This window comes from Pseudonaja textilis, chromosome 3, assembly GCF_049901715.1.
Source record: "Pseudonaja textilis isolate UNSWEBS1 chromosome 3, rPseTex1.2, whole genome shotgun sequence".
NCBI lineage: Eukaryota > Metazoa > Chordata > Lepidosauria > Squamata > Elapidae > Pseudonaja > Pseudonaja textilis.
The window spans coordinates 148,648,864-148,666,621 of record NC_141992.1 but is presented as its reverse complement, the minus strand read 5'-3'; positions in this window follow the sequence as shown (position 1 = coordinate 148,666,621).

Here is a 17,758-nt window from a genome sequence, read left to right as displayed (position 1 = left end):
CTTTGCAGCCAAGGCAGACTAGAACTCACATTCTTTAGTCCAATCCTTAATCATTACATAAAGCTAATGTCTCTGTAAGAAAATAGTGTTGGAGCAAATCAAACAATTGTATTGTTATCTCAGATGCCAATGGAAAAGCTCAGAAGAAAGACATCAGAAAATGGCCATTTCTTGGCTTTCTGTTTTCAGGAGAAGCTGTCATATCAAAAGAGAAGCAGCTCCCATGATTGGGAATAATATGTTTAACAAACCCAGCTAGCTGCCATTGATAGCTTTGTTCTTGAATTTAACAATTATCTTTTGAAGCTATCCAAGTTAATGATTGCACCACCTCTTTAACTAAGCGGGGTGTGAAGAAATTGCTCCCTTTTCTTTGTCCTAAATAGCTCCAAGCTAATAATTTCTCAGGCATTTGGATTCAGTTTGATCAAAATGAAATAGTTTTTAAAATGTAAATGTTCCCACATCTTAATGTGGGATTCTTCGGCTTCCCCTCGCTTATAAGGAAGATAAGCATGCAAGTGCCCTGTCCATTGTGCAGAATTCTCTCTTGTAATCCACAGGCTTCACAGATTCTTGCACATCAAGGGCAAAGTGTCAGACGTTCACTCTTCTGAAAAAGCTTTTTTCACTGCTGGTAATGTGGAAAGCTGTCTTTTTACCGAATATCTGTTTTTCCTTATCGGGTTGATTTGCTTTGGAAATTATAACTATTTCAATGTCCCAGCTTCCTTGATGTCTGGGCTTGACTTCTTATTATTTGTAGCTTAAGTAAGTGAGCCTCTCTCTTATACTCACTGATCCTGCCAGATTTCCTGCCTAGGCGGTCCTTCAAATCTTTCTGCAAACTTTCCAAGAAAAGCTTCCTGATGATGGTTCCTTTTGCTTTTTAAATATCACTTTAAATATTAAATATTCCCACAGCATGAACAAGCCACTTTGAGATCTGGTTGTCATGTTCTGGTGTCCAGAGTCAAGAAATGCAGACAACACAGTTCAGTGTGTGGCACTTTTTATCTTGCAAACATGAAACCCAGCATGAAGAAATCAAAGTCAGTGCTACTGTGGTTTAACCTCCACCCCTTAAATGCACTCCCCTCCACTCTCCACCTGACATGCGCTGCCAATGTGTCTGTTGTGTTCTTGCAGCATCACAGCTTCTACTCTTTGACTAGGACACCATGCTCCCTGTACCTGCATGTGCTGTGCCACTCAGCATTTCTGCCGTGAATCAGCTGTTGGCAAAGCCCACGGCTCAGCTGGCTGTCCGTTGGCTTCATAACTGTGGCAGCATCCTGCAGGGTCCCTGCAGCATGCATGCCTTCTCCACAGCTCCCCACAGCATGTAAGACTCATCTGTGAGGTAGACAAGTGTTCAGCTGACATGGTCGTCAGCTGGCATGGATGTGCATCCCAGCTGGTGGCTCTCCTCCCCCACCTGATTGGCAGCCCCGGCCGGCTGGCGAACCACCCAGGGGCTGACACTGGCCCAATTTCTCTCTAATTCAGTGACTTACCTCAGTGTTCTGCTTCTATAATACAAGTAATCTATGACTTAATTGGCCATTGAGTGAAGCAATGCTTCACTCAGGTTGATACTCACCCAACTTCTTCATTCATTGATTACAATCCTGTATTTCTGGTTGCAGTTGTTAAATGATCTCCCAAAATCATTAAATGACAGAGTGAAATAGCTGCCTTGTGAAGGGTTTCAGCACCATGTAGAAGAAGAGGGAGTCCTCTTGGCAGGGAGCAGCATCTTGCAACCTTCTGTACTGGCTTCCTGATTGTCTTTTGGGGGAAGCTAACAGAGAAGATTGCAAATGGCAATGATATTTTCAGGAAGCGTAACCAACAGATTGCAAGGATCTAGCTCCATGTGACTGTAGATGTGTATATACAACAGTTTGCAACAGTTGGAAGTGTTTTATGGGTCCATAAAGTATCCTTTCCAAGACTGCTATTAATTTGAACTGTTGTAAAGCAAATGGTTATAAGTTGAGGACTACCTGTAAAGAAACAGTTTGGTTATGATCGATGCAAGAATTCACAAAAAGCATTGGGTGAGGGAAAACACAAGAAGTCTTAAAATTAAGGCAGGAGTTTTCTCCATGAATCTTAAAGTGAGCCTGAAGACAAAGATTGCAGTTTCATTGCATAAATAGAAGTTACTTAAAGAAATATTACTTTTACTTTGATATTTCCAGAATCTAAGAGACAAAGAATAATGGGCCTCCTGTGTAACTTAGTTCAGAAAATGCTGTGTCCCCCACATGAAAAGCACTAAAATAAACCATTAAACTAAGAATAAAGAGAACTTTGGATATACATATACTATATACATTTGATTAATAAATAAATAAACTGGACAGAACTCAAATAATCCCAACCAAATCAACCAACCTCTTTAACCATTGCTATGCAGATTTTTACATCTTCCTGTTTGCTCACTGAGAAACCTTCAACAGGTTCTTTTCTTCAGTAAAATATACATTATAATTACTTTCCTGTTAATTGAGCTATTTCTCAGCCAGTAGTGAATGCTATCAGGTGCTTCATTAATGTGAAATATATTTTCCCTCTGTGGGTTAATGACATAAATGAACAGCCATGCATGATGAGCATTTGAGACATAAAGGAAGTAATATTTTTGGTGGGTGAGTTTTAACTGGATTTTAACATTTAGCTCTTCTTTATCCTTCCATTAATAAAACCGCTAAGATTAACAATAGAAATTAGAAATTTATACTAAAATTCTTTTCTATGGGATTTTATGAACCTATGACAAATATAGAACAATCCATTCTATAGGAATAAAGAAAAACAGCCATTTGATATTTCTGAAAGATACTTGGAGCTGTATAAATTTTACCCATATATTTCCTCATTATCCAAAGGGGTAATCTCACTGAATGGCACACACTAGGATATAGAACTTATGAATTGGCCACTTTTCATTGTTTCTTAGGAATTCAGTAATGTGAAAGATACTTCATTTAACTAATTCAGCCACAAATATCCTCAAATTGCATCCTATTTCCTGTCCCAGTTTCCAAGAATGGAATGATGAGATCTGGAGGGCAGTATATTCACCATCTGTTGAACAAGTATGATTTCATTTATCAAATTTATGAAGATCTCAAGTTGCATGGAGAAAAGCCTTCATAAACTTTATTTTATCTTTTCACAGAAGCTGAGTAGAACAAATGGAGAAACCAGGAGAAGAGGACATGGCCATAGAACCACAAATACCTGAATTAGTGACATGTTTGTATCTAACTAATATATTTATTTTCCTTTTAAATAATGGCTGCTGAAATTAGGTTTATTGAAACAAAAATATAATTGCTTTCTCAAACACTAAGTAAATAATTGGTAGGCAGGATTATTTCCCTTGGCAATAATTTTTGCAGGGTTCCAGTTTATATATGGTGTAAGAGGATATTAATAGAAATTTATTTATTGAAGAGATTTATATAGCCATCCAATGATTCCTGGTGACATAAGGCACACAATGCAAGAAATAATCCCAATGTTCTCAGATGCATAAACATTGCTGACTTTAAACTTTTCAAAATCACTATTATAATAATCCAAAGCACCCTTGTAAGATATTGCAATAAGGGACTATGATTTGCTGTCTGCATGTGTAAATATGCAAGCAGCATATTTACACATGCTGAAAATCAAGTATTTACAATACTGAAAAATAAGAATCCCTTGATTTTCAGTATTTGTAGAGACAGATCAATTTAAAAGTGGCATAATAATTTCGGTTCCCTTTGCAAGGATGTTTGAAAAGGAGAAGAGGATGTAGTATATACTTTTAACTGCAAGTTGCACATATTGCTAAACTAGAACTTGTTACATTGCTAAAAAAATGATCTGTCATATCACCAGAAAGAAATGTTGCAAAATTGTTGTAGAAACATAAATAACTAATCTAAAACATACAGTTGTCTATAAATTATGTAAAATCAAGTCTCTTTTAAGTCAAGAATGAGTCCTGGTGACTTCGTGGACTCCATGTAGTTTTCTCTGGAAAAGCATGGAATAAAAATCATGGGCAATTTGAAATTATGAATTCTATACAACTCACTGAATTCTGATTGTTGTATCTATCACCTATCATTATAACACATACACCCCCCACACCCCCACACCTGTTAGTGCTAGCTGTGTGTAAGAAGTAAATAGAAATCACCCAAATTCTAAAAAGGGGAAAATTGATTCCTTAAAGAGAATCAAGACAGGGCAGTCTTGAATTTTTCCTCCCATTCACTCCTGCCTCTCTTCACTAAGCTGATACTGCTTTTCTTTTTCAAATGCCAAGTGCATTTTTAGAGTGGGCTATTATAATACATTTAAATAATAATAATTTATAGTTTGGAATAATATATCAAATGAAATGAAAATATAGTTTTACGTATAATTATCTATTTGAATATGAAATAGTTAAAGGCCCAATGATTGCATGGGCAAGGAATGTAGGGCACAACATTAATCTGGTAGTTTGGCAAAAAGCCTGGAAACAAAATTATAAAATAAAAAAATCGGTTATTTATAAAGAAAATCAATACAAAATGTGTTACTGGTGGTATCTGGCACCTTCAAGGTTAGCAAATATGTACCCAAACTTAAAGCCGACTTGTTGGAAATGTAAGCAAATGGGGGGTAACTTCTTTCACACTTGGTGGCTTTGCCTCAAAAGTAAAAAGTACTGGAAAAAATTAGAATTTGGATAAAAGAAATTGCAAGTATACAACTAGAATTTAAGGCCAAAATATTTTTGTTGGGAATGTTAAAAGGAAACTGTGCAAAAAAAATGAAATACTTAAGTCTCCATATAATCACAGCAATAAATGATCACACCATCTTAGCTGATTAGAAATATATATGTTTTATGTTTATATTTGTTTTTGTATATTGATTTCATTTGCATTTAAATGTATTTTATACATTGTATATATTTTTCTTTTTAATCTTTAATATAGTTTATTTTAAATATTAAAAAAAGAAAAGAAAATATAGTTTTAGCACAATGTGTCCACTTCATTAACTGAGGCTTACTTAACCAGTGCTGTTCTTTTTAAAGAAATAATAGCTTGGAAAGAAGTAAAAGTCCAGCCTAGAAGTTCATCACTTCTCTTTGGTATTTTATATTTTTCATTGACTCAATCTGATGTTCAATTTCTTAAATTTGCAACTTGAAAGTGTCATAAGTGGTAGTGATTGTAATAGCCTGTTCATCAAATGCCTGTATAAAAGGGGTAGAACTTCAATCAGCATCTTTATTTTGTTTTCCCTTTCCCCTACAGATGCCCCTGTTGGTCACCAAGGATGGTGCTTTTGAACATCAGCATTCTTCTGACCATCAACACAACTTTTTAAATAATGTTTGCCAGTACATCTTATACTTTATCTGTCACAATGCTGTTATGGGCAATAGATTCTTGGAATAGGAATGTAGAGAATGTAGATGAGCAACTCCCACTGATGATCCTGAGAATTGGAAAGCAGGACATCTGTTACACAGAGAAAAACACCAAGGGAAGGGACATTGGATGTGAACTAGGAGAGATACTTTCTGAAAGGGACTAACAGCTTTCAGAAACTGCCAGCTGTTTGGAATAGATTTTGTTCCTAAGTTACTGTAAAGCTGCATTGTTTCAAATATCTGGGAAGCTTCAATTTTATATCTGCTGAGAGAAGCTGATATTATCAGCAGTTATGATGGCCCATTAAAGGGTAGCATCTCTTCGGTCTTTCCTCCTCCTCCTCCTCCTCCTCCTCCTCCTCCTCCTCCTCCTCCTCCTCCTCCTCCTCCTCCTCCTCCTCCTCCTCCTCCTCCTCCTCCTCCTCCTCCATACAAAATTTTGTTTCTTGCACTTCTCCCAGTCTCAACCATTGTTATTAGATACGGATGAAGTCTTTCCATCTTCTTCTGGGTGTGCCTTGTGCACATTAACCTTCTTTTTATGTATGCCTTATATCAGGGGTATCACGAGGGCCATATCAGGCTTGTGTTTGACTGCACACTGCTGAGGTCAGCAGTTCTATTCCCGTGAGTGAATAAACCATATAGGGACAAGAAAGGAGCCTCCCCTGACTGCCTACTGGCAGTCAGGCATCCGTGGGTAAAGATAACACTGCCTGAAAAAATTCCTTTCACAGAGGCAGGCAGCCACCTTGGTGATCCCTGGCTAACACGTGCTATATGCTAAATAAATACAAATAAAATCCTTTTTCAAATCTCTTCATAATATTGGCAGTAGATGAACCTCACAATAACATCAGAAAGGTAGGGTGCTACTTTCTGATTCCATACTTACATCATGGAGCTGGGGGAAAGGACACTTAGCTATGGCTCTGTACGTGTCATATTTAGGAATGCAATAAATATCTAGCATTATGGCCTTCAGAATACAGCAATCTGTATGGTACATAAGCAAAACATATGCAGCAATTTTACAGTAGGAAATGCAACTGGTATCAGTGTCTGAGAAACCTGTGGATTTCATATCAATGGTCATATCAATGGAGCTAATTTAGGAGAATGCTACTGGATCTCAATCTTCTGAGTGTAGAGTGTATTATGATTGAACTATCTGCACAGAAGAGAAAGATCGACTTCATATTGCCTGATGCATATTTTCCCAGAACCCAATTTTGGCAATGCTGCCTGACATTATATGTCCTTCAGATGGTACAATATGTACATCATGTAAATGCACAGGTTTGAAAGCTTTCAAGCACTCACAAGCTTCACACTTGAATGATTTTCAGAAACTGCTCAACAGCAATACGTCACCTTGGCTGTTTCTCTACCTTTCCATGGTTTAGTACTTGACGAAAAGAAATGATCCAGGTTTATCTTCAGTTCCTTCTATTTTTTCCACTCTCTTTGATTGCTTGAGCTACACCCCTGCCCTGGAGTTTTCAGCAGGTGTCAAATGCAAGGTTACACAGCAAAGACCATTTGCCCTTTGCTTTATTGCAGAGTGTTCTTGAATGTTTGCCTTTGTTCAGTTGTTTGCTTTCAGTTAAGAGCTCCCTCCTTGTGGTTCAACCAGATATGCCCTAGAGTCTGCTGTCCTTCCAATTTATCACCCGACAGCAAAGATTGTACAATGTAATTAACAGTCAGTGCTAGCTTTTACGGTATGCGCTGTAATGAAAGAACCATCTGAAATTAGGACTTAAATAATGACAGGTTTAGGAATATGCAGGCTGGTATTTGTTATGAATTTTAATAGCATAACTTTGCAGCTAATTGGAGACCAACTAAACCCCTTGGACACATTTCAAGTCACGTCAGTATTTTTTTCTCCCCAAGGAATCTGATAGGCTATGCAGCTTAGTACTGCCTTTTTCTATCTTAATTACCATATTGAGTTGTTTTAATGCTAGTTTATTTTAGAAGCATGCATTATGACTTTAAGCTAGACAGTGCTTCTTATCCAGCCATTGCAATCTTATTTAAATTTAACATTAGGAAAAGAAAAGAAGCAGATTTATTTAAGGGTAAAACTAGATCCATGATCTTGTGTGTGCATATCATTTACATTGGAAGATACGGATGATTATAAACCATGCTCGTCTTTCATGTCAGCAACCTTGAAAGGCTTAAAAGACAGGAAATGTAACATGAGAATGGATGCTAAACTTGTGTGATGTTGAGCTTTCCTAAATACACTGGATTATACCACTGAATAGGGATGTGGTGGCTTAGTGGCTAAGTTGCTGCACTTGTTGAACAGAAGGTTGGCAGTTCAGCGGTTCGAATCCCTAGCACCACATAATGGAGTGAGCTCCCATTACTTGTCCCAGCTTCTGCCAACTTAGAAGTTTGAAAGCACATAAAAATGCAAATAGAAAAATAGGGACCACTTTGGTGGGAAGGTAACAGCACTCTGTGCGCCTTCAGCATTTAGTCATGCCGGCCACATGACCATGGAGACGTCTTTGGACAGTGCTGGATCTTTGCTTAGAAACGGAGATGACATTGCCCCTAGAACCAGAAATGACTAGCACGCATGTGCAGGGGAATCTTTACCTTGATACCATTGAAAGAGCAAATTTTCATCACCAAAAACCAATAGCTATTATTTTTGCAGTGTGTGCCACAATTATCATTTTGATTTTCTGGAGAAAAGCACTGAAATTCCCAGCACATTTGCTAATGTAAAATTCCATGAATATGCTGAGCAACATGTTCCTGCAAAAATGAATAAAGGGCAAAAGAACTACCGTCTGGAAATCAAACAAGAAAAACAATACCATACTTTGTTTGGGCTTTTTGGACAATTATCATTTGCATATTTATCTACGTTTCCCATCCTGTGCCAAATTTAGTATTAAATCATAATACAGTAGCAGACCATGTTATAATTTGAAAGTTGAAATACAGGTTGCACATAACAAGTACCACTTTGGTGTAATGGTTAAGGCACCAGGCTAGAAATTGGGAGACTGTGATCTAATCCTATTTTAGGTCTGAACCCAGCTGGGTAATTTTGGATTAGCTACTTTCAGTCCTAGTAAGAAATCAATAGCAAACATCTTTCAGAAAATGGTGGAAAGGAAGCAGACAGTTGACTCATGACAACTGTCTTGGTAGTTGCCATGAGTCAAGTCTAGCATGAAGACATTATTATTTAAGTAAATAGCATGAATGAAATCTTGTTTTAGTTTAATAGAACAAGGAATACACTAACATAAGAAGAGCAGCAAAGGTTACCTAGCTAATATCCAGAACAAACTGGAGAATATTATATCATGATCCATGTTTCTTTTGGCTCATAGGACCTTGTGATGGATTAAAATATATTGAAAAACTATCTGATTATCTACAAGTTTTCCCTCATCCAAAAGTCTGGTGATTGGGGAATTTCATTGGTATTGGATGTTCTCTAGAGGCTGTGAGTCATGTTGACCCCCATTATTTGAGCATATGTTCAACCATTTGTTACACTCTGTTTCTAAGTACATTATGATTATAATGAATATATATCAATTTTAGACTCTTATTCCAGTGAACAGTAAAACTCTGCCACATTTTATTCATAATGAAAATTCTTTAGAGTTTTTTTTACACAACTTTCCTATCTGGTTTCTAATAAAAGAACAGGAAAGAAACTGCTTTTAATATTTAGAAAAATGGATTTTGTTTTGTAGCTTTCCAATTTACATCCATTTCAATGGCAAAGTACCAATGCTCTCTGTGATCAAAGTTCCTAACTCAGAATAGCCCTTCATTATCTAAATAAACAGTTCCTTTCATGGCCTTCTCATTATTTTTCAGTCTTGAAAATATTTTTTCCTTGTAATTTTTCAGTACAGCTGAGAGTTTTCTGAGATAATAAAGCAGTTGCCTCTTTAAATGCAGGTTCTTTCAGAAGAAGAAGCTACATTGGTTAGTTTTGCCTCTAATCTCAGCTTTAGCATTTTTCATGTTTTGAAAAGATTGCCCAATCATTCAGCAAAATTGTATTTTTCCATTTCCTATGTCAGTTTACTTAACCTGGTTCTTCTTCACTCTCCCCCTTTTCATATCATTTTAACCTATATATTATTGCATTCATGGTGTGGATGGGTGTTTAAAAGCCGCCAGTCTACAATCCATTTTATCTTTACAGTTTATTCTCAGTATAATACAAAGAGACACAAGCAATACCTCATCTAGGATGGGATAATGCTATCTGTTCTCTGCAGTAGCCTTGAAATGCTAGTTGCTAGGAAAAAGTATTAGGGTATGATGTTTTCCTGTTACAAATTAGGAATGGGTATAATATAAAACCTTTTGGCAGACTGCCTTTTCCAAGGAATCTTACTATAATTTTGTGCTCATATGCAAGATATAGAATACACAAGTAATATGTCCACCCCATGCATGCTTAATACAATGCAACTTTTCCTTTCAACTTTATGAACTTTGCTCTTTTCTGTTATTGCTCATTCATATAGGCCACTTTAGACTAATTTCAGCTTGCTACCTGAATGTGACACAATAGCAGTAATCCAATAACTCAGTAGAAGGAAAATTGATAAATTCGAATAGCAATAGCAATAACACTTAGAATTACATACCACTTTACAGTGCTTCACAGCCCTCTCTAAGCGGTTTACAGAGTCAGCATATTATCTCCAACAATCTGGGTCCTTATTTTACTGACCTTGGAAGGATGGAAAACTGAATCAACCTTGAGCTGGCAAGACCCGAATTGCCAAACTACTGGCAGCCGGTGATTAGCAGAAGTAGCTTGCAGAACTGCATTCTAACCACTGCAACATGGCAGCACTTAATAAAGTACATATTTGGCAATTTTTGCTCCTACTAAGTTAGTGGTAGGTGCTGATAATTATATATGACATCAAGAACATATATCAGAATTGAAATCTTACTGATAGTTGAAAATGGACCTTTAAAGTTCTAACTGCCTTGGGATTTGACAATCTCATGGCTATCTTTTGGTGTGTCCCTTTCTAGATAACAATGTCATCAGAAAAGTTTCTCTTAAATTTTTGGTACCTTTTAGTGGACATACAGAAGAGGTCTACTATGTTATACCCATTCTGTAGAATGCAGCTAAAAGGGACTAATTGTATACTCCGCCTCCGCTCTCTTATGTTTAGGAAAGAAGTCAATATTGTCTGCTTTAGATATTTATTTTTCCATTAAATAGGTTAAAAACAATTTAACAATATGTGTCATAATGAGATGATTATGGCTTACAGCTCATGAAAACCCCAAATCCACAATCTCAGAAAATTTGAATATTGTGAAAAGGTGCAATATTCTAGGCTCAAAGTATCCCACTCTAGTCAGCTAATTAAGCCATAATACTGCAAAGGGTTCCTGAGCCTTTAAATGGTCTCTCAGTCTGGTTCAGTAGGATTCACAATCATGGGAAAGACTGCTGACCTGACAGTTGTGCTGGAAACCATCATTGACACCCTCCATAAGTAGGGAAAGCCTCAAAAGGTAATTGCAAACAAAGTTGGATATTCCCAAAGTGCTGTATCAAAGCACATTAATAGAAAGTTATGTGGAAGGAAAAAATGTGGAAGAAAAAGGTGCATAGGCAGCAGGGATGACTGCAGCCTGGAGAGGATTGTCAGGAAAAGTCTATTGCTCAGTGGTCCAAAGTCTTCTTTTCTGATGAGAGCAACTTTTGCATCTCATTTGGAAACCAAGGACCCAGAATCTGGCAGAAGAATGGAGAGGCACACACTGCAAGATGCTTGAAGTCCAGTGTGAAGTTTCCACAGTCTGTGTTGATTTGGGGAGCCATGTCATCTGCTCGTGTTGGTCTACTGTGCTTCATTAAATCCAGGGTCAATGCAGCCATCTACCAGGAGATTTTGGAGCACTTCATGCTTCATTCCGCAGGATGCTGGGGATACTGACTTCATTTTCCAGCAGGACTTGGCACCTGCCCACACTGCCAAAAGTACAAAATCTGGTTCAATGACCATGGGATTACTGTGCTTGATTGGTCAGCAAACTCGACTGACCTGAACCCCATAGAGAATCTATGGGGCAGTGCCAAGAGAAAGATGAGAGACAAGAGACCAAACAATGCAGAAGAGCTGAAGGCAGCTATTGAAGCATCCTGGTCTTCCATAACACCTCAGCAGTGCCACAGGCTGATAGCTTCCACGCCACGCCGCATTGAGGCAATAATTGTTGCAAAAGGGGCCCAAACCAAGTACTAAGAACATATGCATGCTTATACTTTTCAGAGGTCCGATATTGTTCCATGTACAATCCTTGTTTTATTGATTGCATGAGATTGTGATTCTGAGATTGTGGATTTGGGGTTTTCATGAGCTGTAAGTCATAATCATCACAATTATGACAAATCATGGCTTGAACTATCTTGCTTTGCATGTAATGAGTCTATCTCATATATTAGTTTCACCTTTTAAGTTGCATTACTGAAATAAATGAACTTTTGCACGATATTCTAATTTTTCGAGTTTCACCTGTATGTGCACCGCATAACCACAAAAGGCATTAACATTCATGGCCATTTATGTCCTTCATGTTATACTGTGTATCATCCCCTCTAGCTCTCCAGCACCTTTCCATGAAAAAGAATGCATGTAATTAATTTCTGGCATAGTTAGCATATAATTATATTCTAATAGATATCTTGAACAATGCCTATATTAGGGAGCATTTACATTAAACTTGCTAATTAGTTAGCATTCCGTATAGCAAATAGGACTTCTTATTTTCAGTTAGGAGAATCGCAAAGCAGAGTCATGCCTGTCTAACGTGGAAGACATTTCAATAGTGGAAGGTTCTAGTGGTAATAGTGGAAGCAAAATGATAGCTACAAAAAGCAATGATGATAAATATTGTGTTGATTGATGTGAGTTAATGAATCCTGGACTGGAGACATTGTTCTTAATGCTTGCTATGTTCATTGACGCAAACAGACACTGTTATATGGGCAGCTGTGTGAACCAAGCACATTTTGCAGCTCTGTGTAACTTGGTTCAAGGGTTATCTATAACACATCTAAAAAGTGTGACAGGACCAGCACAGAACCTTGAGAATAAAGAGCAGCTCTGTAAATTACATCACCCCACTTTTTAGCTACTGACAGCTTTCCTAATTAGTCTTTAGTCTGTGACATTAAGCAGGCTTCTAAAATCCAGAAGAAGTAGCCCAAAGATTTATTTTATGTTATTCCATGTAAAGGCTCTTCCATATAAATGAATTTAAAGTGATGTGTCTGGTGATATATATTAGAAGAACAAAGATGCAGGAAAAATCCCTAGTGGACAGAGGGGAGACAAAATTATATGCTGCTTAGGTAAAGAAAAAAAAATATTTTGTATCTAATGCACTTATATTCATGCCCATTCCTGAAGGAAAATTTTAGTTACAACTGAATAAAGCTTCCTTCCTTCCTTCCTTCCTTCCTTCCTTCCTTCCTTCCTTCCTTCCTTCCTTCCTTTTTTCTTTCTTTCTTTTGTTTCATTCATTCATATTTCATTGCTTGTGCACAAATGTTATATAATGGTAAGGAATTCCAAAGGAAGATTTTATTTTAATTTATAGTGAATACTTTACAATTGGAATAAATAATGTTCTGAATCTAGAAAGGAAAATCTTATACAGAAGCAATTGTATACACATGTAGTATTTGCAAAGTGTATATGAGTGTATACACATACACATGTATTTGTTTTCTTATGTTTTTGTGGGTATTTATATGTATGGTATTTAGGTTTCTTTGGGTATTTTCCCACATTTTAATATTTGTGCTTTTATTATAGCGATGTTTCCGCAGAATCTCATCTGCTATCCTTAGGCTTGTATATTGGATTCTTTTTAATCATGTGTGTCAGGCTTGGCAGCAAAAATGGCTGCCAAGCCTGACACATCTCTCCTAGAAAATTGAAATATCCTAGGAAATATTAAAAAGGCAGAATATTTACCCCTAAAAAGAGTAGAAACTCAAGAGAAGAAACTCACCTCAGAAGCAGAAACTCACCCCATCTTTGTTAATGGGTGGGCCATTAAGGCCTGGGCCAGAATACTTTACATAACAAAGATCTCCAGGTAAAACTATAGCAATTGCCCAAAGCCCTTTCAGTGCATCATCATCCAGCAAGGCTCAACCAAGCCTGGAACTCAGGACAGCCTACAAAGTTGCCCCTGCATGGCCCCATGCGAGTCTGACAACCAATCAGAATACAAGCTCCAGTTCAAATCCCAACAAAGGTTATAAAACCCAGGCACTCTCAGCATATCAGTTCTTCCTTCTTTTTGCCTTCACTTTGGAGCATGTGATCATCCTTCTTTGGAGCTTCAAGTCATGTGGTCCTGCTGTCCACCATTAAACCATCTTTCCTATAAGCCTCCATGTTTCCAGTGTCTTTTTTCCCACTTGGAACTGAACCTAGAAGGATATTTCTTCCAACAATTGCACTAGGGGCAAATTAACAAATTATGTCTATCTAGAGATAGTTTTTATCTGATGCCCTCACTGAAAAAAAATATTAAAAGAAGATAATTACTGAATGGTATTTTAAAAATAATTAGATTAAAAGTGAGAGTATACAACAGGAGAACATAGATGTCAAAATAAGACCCGAGTAATTTATACTAAATGATTTCATAGGTAACTGATGTTAATAATATGTAAATGAGAAAAGTAAATACAAAGGCTATACATATTAAAGAACATGTTAAATATAAATAATTAATGAAAATGTTTATGTGTTCTAAAAATCCACTAGAAAACTTCCAGGACCAGAATAATTAAAAATGACTGAAAATTTACTAATCTGATCAGCCTCATCATTGCAGAAATCTGTTGGTTTCCTGACACTCTTCTCTTCTCTTTTCTTGTGATGATAAGTAAGGTCATAATATTTTTTTCAAAATTATAGAGGCACTTTTGAAATTGGCCATTGACTGCTACAAATGAATATCAAGGACATTTTTATGATTCTTGTAGTAGCTAATTTATTGTCTATAATATGCTGAAGTTGATTAACTATAAGACTTCTCTCCATCCATTCTTATTCTTTTTTATAATTCCCTTTACAACATAACATTATTTATAACTACACATAATTTTCTTCAATTTCACCACTATAAGGAAAAATAAAAGGGGTGAGGGGAGGAGTGGGAACAAGAAACAACTACAACAAAGAAAAATAGTTGTGACTAGGTAAAAGAGGTGAATAACAATCCAAACAATCCAAATAGATCTGAAAAACTATTTTTTTTATTATCAACATGCTCTGGGTCCCAATGGGAGGTCCAGCTTTCACCAATGTCTTCAGTTATTCTTCAATGCATTTAATTTCTGAGACAGAGTATTAATGCATTTACAAATCCCAACTGTTTAGTTGTCAGGCTTTCTTTCAAATATGAAGGAAAATAGCAACAGAAAGGACAGCAAACAGTAATGAAGTGTAAGCCAGCTTTACCTAATATGTATCCTGATAGTAAACAAATACACATTGGTCTGTCACTTCAAGTCCAGGAGGTGTTGTTTGCTTAGCATTTAACGGAATGGAAAGTACTGTTGCCTTGTTCTAGGAAGTGATCCAAAATTTTGTAGCTCTCAGATTGAGTCTGACAGAAGAGGCACTAAAATTGGCACAGTTCCTGTAATATCAGTTCTGTGTGACTTGAAGTTCTCAGGAGAGTGAGTTAATATTTTCCTTAAAAGGAAAAAAATAGAAAAAAATGGACTCTTTATTTAGTAGTAGTCACAAAGATTGGAGAATGCATTGTAGGCTGACATCCAGTCAGGAGTAAACTGACATCTCTTAAAACAGAACCCAGACTCCTGGCTTTGATTAAAGCCCTTTACACAAGTACCTGTTTGCGGGTACGGTATGGGGTTAACGGGGCCCTGACTAACAGGATTTGCACAAATAAAGGGATAAGGCAAGGGTGTATCCTGGCCCCATTATTATTTAATTTATACATCAATGACTTGCCAGGCATGGTACACATGCCGATGATCTTAAATAGTTACTGTAACAGCTTGCTTTATGCTGATGATATGATTTTATTATCATACACACAAGTTGGATTATGTAGGTTATTAAGAAGATTTAGCTCTTATTGCCAGGATAACTCTCGAATCATTAGTAAATATAAATCAAAAATAATGGTGTTTGGAAGAAACCATCAGAGACATAGGTGGCAACTGGATGGTGAACCAATTGAACAGGTTAATTCCTTTGTATATCTGGGTGTAACTTTTTCCAAGACTGGATCTTGGGCCTGCCATCATCAATGGAGTACATTTAGAGCAAAAGCCCATTTGAATTTATTGCTCACACTAAAAAACCATAGTTATCCAAGGTCCCTAGTCCCATTAATCAAGGTTTATAAGGCTAAGGTTACCACAATGCTCTTGTATGGAACAGAAATTTGGGGTCTTTACTCAACCACAGCCCTTGAACAAACACAGTCCCAGCATTTGAGATATATTTTGGGTATAGACCCAAGAATATCTGCTGCAGCAGTTAGTGCTGAATTGGGAATTTATACAATTCAGGCATTATCTAAAATTAGAGCTTCTAACTACTGGTGCAAAGTTAATGAAATGGAGACTGATAGACTACCCAAATTATGCCTACTAGAGCAAATAAAACTACAATCACAAATCTCCTGGATTATTAAACTAACAAATTTTGTAAGAAGCTGTGATCTTCCTACCTCTTGTGTAGCAGGAGGACAATCTAAACAAAGAATTAAATACAGAGATGCACAAACTGATATAGCTATCCTTAGTAAGGTAGGTAACTTGAAATGGTTGAGTAAATACAAATGTACTTTCGAAGTAGATAGCTACTTGAAGTCACAACTCCCAAAACATCTTAGGGAGATATTCACGAGAGTGAGATTTGATCAGCTTGACACAATGGTTAGGTACGGGAGATTTCATGCAATACCGTACAATGAGCATATCTGCATTTGAGGAGCGGCAGAGGTAGAGGACCTGGCTCACATCTTATTTGACTGTTGCCTGTATAAGAGGATGAGAGACAGGTATCTTGGTCTATATATCAGACAAATGACCCATTGGGATACCCATATCAAAATAAGTTCCTTTATGTCAGGCCAGAACCTGAAAATAACATTTAAAGTAGCACAGTATTTAAACAAAATGATTCGGTTGAGATCTGCATATGTGGGATTGATTGGGGTAGATTGCAAGGGTGACTCCGAAATATAATGTTATTATATTTTATCTATATCTTAAATTATTGTACATTATTACAATTTTATTTTGGATTGTATTTTATCACTATTTCATCTTAAATTGTATTTTGTTTAGATTTCATTTTAAATTCTATTTTATCGAGTTCCATTTTAAATAGTATTTTATCAAATTTCATTTTGAATTGCTCTTATTAAATCTTAGTAACAATTTGTTGCTGGAACTTTCCACTTTGATATGGCCCAACAGCTAATCAATAAAGACTTACAATAGTAGTAGTCTTGATACTTTTGAAAGAGGTTGAATTAAAATCACCTAGTTACTATTATTTTAATGCATTTTTCAATAATTCAATAGTGTGATAAGGTCAAGATGTTAAATTAGCTGCATTGATGCCATCAAAACCTGCACATACAATAAGGAATACCAGCAACTGTATGAATACATGTTTCAATTGCACCCCAAATATATCACTACATTGTTTTGTATGAAGATGTGAAAAAGGTTCCTTGCTAAATATTAAGTGTTATTATCAGAGAGCTGGAATAGCATATTTTGTGCTAAAACCTGACATTGAAAATGTTTTACAAGTAGATAAAGTGACTTCTTTTTAGCTACACATATCTATGTTAGAAACAACTGTATTAGGAGCCTATGTAAAGTTCCTGTGTTTCTTCCAATTAATTTCATTTTCAGCTCTTGAGTTGTATATGTAGCCCTTGAGTTCTTCACTGAATTAATTCATCCAGTAAACACTGTACATCCCATTGTTAAGCTGGCAAAAAGAAAAAAGAAAGAAAAAGAAGAAAGAAATCAGCATAAATTGCATTGCCGTGATAACTGATACTGCTTCAATCCTTTCTGATCTTGTGGTTTGTATGTTTGGATTTTTTTTTTTTTGGAAAAAGCAACTTGTGTGCATCTATGTTCTGCCCATGAAGTTTAAGTATGCAATATGCCTCATGTTTTTGAGGTTATAGCAGAAGCTATTCTCTGTGTGTAACTGGCAGCATAGAATAGAACAACTGCTTTTTTAAACATGGACTTCA